Genomic DNA, 5,163 nt, shown 5'->3' on the forward strand with positions numbered 1-5,163 from the left:
TGTGATTCCGAAGTACAGTAAGTACTCATTCTCTCTGTTACTACCGGCAATCGAACGTGACTCGCTTTTTCCATCTTTACCTGTATAATATTGGTAACCTAGACGCTACAGTGCATCAAATGAAAGAATTGTTGTTTTCACTTTCTTTGTCTATGTGCAATTATCGATCTGACTGCAGCGAAAGCATTCTTAAGTTTCGGGTGCTGAAGTTGGCAGAAATAAAAGGAAGCCAGACGTCTAATAAAAAGAACAACAACAAACAGGAAAAATCGAAGATTTTCCCCGTTAGAAAAAGAAAAAAAAACATTCTACACGACCATTTCACAAAATCGTTACAGCGTTCCAGTAAAATAGTCGGCGGTATTTGTTCCATCTTTTTTAAATTTTAAGTTCAAATCCAGCCAAGATGAAATTCGCATTTCATTGCTATGGGCTCGATAAAATAAAGTATCAATAAAGAACTGGTTTCGATATAATGGAGTAACACCCCTCACCCATATTTCATGCTTTGTGTATGATTTAGAACCTTGGAGAAAATGCCTTGTGATATTTAATTGCGGCTCTCTACGTTCTGAACTCAAATTCCATCTACGTTAACTTTGACTTTCGTCCTCCCGGAGTCGATAGTATAGAGAAAACCTTTCCTCTTAAAACTGCTGACTTTTGTTTAAATTAGAAACAACGAGAGCGATGGCCTGCCAAAATCGTTAGAGCGTCGGGAAAATGCATTGCAGTTTTATTCAAATTCCTTACGTTCTGTGTTTATATTCTGCCGACGCTTCTTTCACTTTTCATCCCTTCAGGGATCCGTACATTAAGGTAGTAGAGTCAATTTAATTGTTCAACTACTTGGCCCAAATTTATGTCTTTAATTTTGTTTGTTCGAATCTATTTAATGTAGGCATCAAAATCCAATTTATCACGCAACAGTTTGCATTCTCTGTTTTAGTTTTCAAAAAATTCAAACAATAAGGTAAAATCACTAATAGACAAACTTGCGGGTGAATCATGGTTGGGAGTATTCCACAACCACTGTAACGGGATACCTAGTTATATCTCCTTTATATTTCGTTGTCTCAGATTAAGCAAAAGTTTTTTTAATTCAGTTCCGGATCTCATACCTCAATGAAAAAATTTCCTTGAAACTCAACAGGATTTCAATATATTTTGACAGAAACATGTTATGACCATTGCTCTGTAAAATTAGAACATACAGGCTGTTTAGAAGCGATATAAGATATGCAACTAGGAAACTATTATTCACTAGGTACAACGATGAATCAGAATACAAGCAGTAACCTAAGATAATGTTGCCTAATCTCAGTAAACGTGAGTATTTACAAGTATGCCGAAACAAATAAAAGATTAAAAAAAGATGAATAAATTTACATAATAAAGACATCTACTCTAGCGATATCAGTTACGACTTAAACCCATGATGATGCAAATTAGGACACTGGTACAGTTGTGTAAAATATGCGAGTAAGAGACTGATTTAAGGTAAGAAAGTAAGACACTTATATACAAAAGTAAGATATTGATATAAGGTACGGTAGAATGATATTGTGTAGGATAAAATAGTTAGGCATTGGTATAAGGTAGGCAAGACACTGATATAGGGTACGAAAGTAAGACACTGCTATTACGAAAGAAAGACAGCGGTCTAAGGTAAGAGAATAAGATATGGATATAATGTAGAAGAATATGATACCGGATAAGGTAAAACAGTGATTTAAGGTAAATGAGTAAGGCACTGACATAACGCAGGGGTGTGAAATACTAGTATAAGGTGAGTAAGACGTTGGAATGATGTAGGAGAGTAAAGCTGTGGTATAAAGTCGGAGAGGGAGACAGTAGTATAATGTAGGATAGTAATACATTGGTGTAAGACACTGGTATAATGTAGGATAGTAATACATTGGTATAACGCAGGAGAGTAAGATACTGGTATAACGTAGGAGAGTAAAACACTGGTATAACGTAGGAGAGGGAGACACTGGTATAACGTAGGAGAGGGAGACATCGGTATAATGTAGGATAGTAAGACATTGGTATAACATAGGCGAGTGAGACACTGATATAACGTAGGAGATTAAGATATTGGTATTATGTAGGAGTGTAAGATATTCGTATGACATACGAGAGGGAGATACTGGCATAAAGTAGGGGAGTAAGACATTGATATAACGCAGAAGAGTAAGGCACTGGTATAACAAAAGAGTGTAAGACATTGGTACAACGTAGGAGAGTAAGACATTGGAATAACGCAAGAGAGTAAGACACTGGTAGAAGTGTTCCCTTTCAAAATATTCTTTTCTGTATAACGTATTAGTTATTTTCAACAACATAATTTGTAGTTTCAAACAAAATACTGATGTACAACAAGATTATGCGACGTATCAGGCATGGCCCAATGGTTAAAAAGCTTGCTTTCCAACCACACGGTTTGGGGTTCAGTCCCAATACGCGTTCGGTAGACAAGTAGCTTCTGCCATGGCGCTTAACCGACGAATCTCTTGTGAATAAATCTGGCAGACGGAAATTGTGTGGAAGAGGTCCATTGTTAATATAAATACAGGGCGCGACGGGAAATTGTCGCCATTTTACACTTTAAATTTTGCGCATGCGCATTGATATGATTTTGTCAACTACACACTATAGTAGGGTCAGTTGAGCAGTGTCTGCGAGAAAAACAGCCCCATGGCGTAATTCACTCTGCCAGAAATTTAGAAACGACATGCTGTACTGCTTGGCATTCACGCTGGAAGCTCCAATACGAATATTTCAGAGTGTTTGGGTATCAATCTGAGGACATGTACTGAGAGTGATAAAAATCAAACATCTGGTCAACATCATGGTGTTTAGAGTGAATTCTGGTGATGGCGAGCTTATGCCTCCATTCACGGCCTCACTCAACCTGGAGGCCTACATCAAGTGCCCAGAGGAGGTAGTGCTGCCCTGGGTCTAGAAGGTGGCTTCTGGAAGGCCCTATGTCAACAGGACTCTGGCAACATAGGGAAGACCCTATTTCAACAGGACTCTGACCCTATGGCAACAGGACTGCACCATACCACACAAGCAGGAGAATCCAGTCATGGTTGTCAAACAATTTCTGCGACCACAACATCCTTAACATCTGGCCACGTAACTCCCCAAATTTCAACCCTCTTTCTTATTATGTGTGAGGCATAGTTGAGCAGGAGACCAACAAAACTCTTTGTAACACTAAAGATGAACTAAAGGCAAAAATTATGGCAGCATTCACCAATTTAAACAAGGAGACCGTCCAGAAGAGCTTCAGGAGATTCCGAAGTCGTCTCGAGGCCATGGTTGAAGCCAATGGCGATTTTATTGAATAAATTAACTCTTTAGCATTTCAAGATATTTTTATGTAATTTTGTAAATATATCTGTTAAAATGAGATGTTAGTGTTATTTTCATTTTGGCGTAATTTAGACGACATTTTATTCACCGCACCCTGTATTTGTGTGTGTGTGTGTATGTTTGTGTGTGTGTGTGTATGTTTGTGTGTGTGTGTGTGTATGTATGTCGGTATATACATGTGTATATTTATGCATATATGTGTGTGTGTGTGTGTACGTACGTACGTATGTATGTATGTATGTATGTATGTATGTTTGTATGTATGTATGTATGTATGTATCTATACATGTATGTATGTCCTTGTGTTTTTCACCTCCACCACCGCCTTAACAACCTGTGTTGGTTCATGGCCTCGTCACAGCGGTTCGGAAAAAGATTCAGATGGAATAAGTTTTTTTAATTAAGTGCTGTGTTCGGCATTTTTACTAATATTCTTCAAGATGGTGTCCCAGCATGGTCGCTGCCCAATGAGTGAAACAAGTGCAAGAAAACATTTAAGAGAAAGAGAGATATATGATTCCAATGCATTCTTAAAATACTGCCATCGGATATAATTACATTTATATCTCTCGTCGTGTGTGTTATTGATAAGAATATAGCTCAACCAGTTTAATTCATTTCAGAATGATATCATATACAACAAACATGAAAGAAATTTACCGAAGAAAACCACCTTTGACTAAGGAAAAGAATTGAAAGAATATATTGTATTTTCCATTTCAAATGGGTAAATTTATGATGCATAAAACGTTTATGCACCAGATATACAGTGACCACCCAGTTAGAGCACAGCAAATATAGATTTTCTCCCCATTTCTCCCCTCTTTCTATCTTTCTTTTTCTTTCTTCCCCTTTGTTCACTGATCGTCTCATCTCAAGGTAAAAAGGCCAGACGGTGACCGAATTTTCATTCCTTGACTTCGTACAGAAATTATCTCACGTGATGGATATTACTTCAAATGGATCAAGTCTCACTCAAATGTTTTTGTTTATTCATTTATAGGCGTAGACATGTCTACGAGGTTAAGAAGAAGAAGAGAAAGAGAGAAGAAAACAACCTCGTATACTAACTACTACTCCAAAGACAAGTTCAGCTACACAAGTTTCCTAGTTACCTGATCCTCTGATGTGTGTAATAGTTTCTCAACTTATCTAATTATCAGGCCGAGATTATCTTACTTAAATAATGATTAGATTGTCGTTTGGAATTTCCACCTTTATTAAATAGCTATATTATTGCTCGGAATTTCCAAGTTCACTTGCCGCGGAGTTGAGTAACTATTACGTCAGAGGCTCAACTTGCTAAGAAACTTGAGTAACCTACATTTTACGCATTCCACTCCATTAATTTGGACGTTTACTTGCATTTGTAGCAACTAACCGTGAGCCATTAAGAAACTATCAGCTTATCAAATTTCTTCGTAATTTCAATATGGGAAAAACTGTAACTTTCGATGCCAATAAATCATCATTGTTCTCTAACGTACATTATCCAACTTCTGCCACGGACTGATAGACGCTTACAAACTAGCTACACTTGGGTCCTTGGATCTTACACCTGCATAGCGATATACCGATATATATATATATATATATATATATATATATATATATATATCATAGAAATATGTTACAAAAACCAAATAGAAAGTACACGTGGAAATGTAAGGGGAGAGTAAAACGAAAAAAAGCGAAAATGCACATTGGAAATCAAAAAAAGTAAAGACTTTTTATGAAAAGTAACGATAGATATTTACAATTAGATGAACTGAGGTAGGA

This window comes from Octopus bimaculoides, chromosome 16 (genome assembly GCF_046866305.1).
Source record: "Octopus bimaculoides isolate indiv1 chromosome 16, ASM4686630v1, whole genome shotgun sequence".
NCBI classification, from domain to species: Eukaryota; Metazoa; Mollusca; class Cephalopoda; order Octopoda; family Octopodidae; genus Octopus; species Octopus bimaculoides.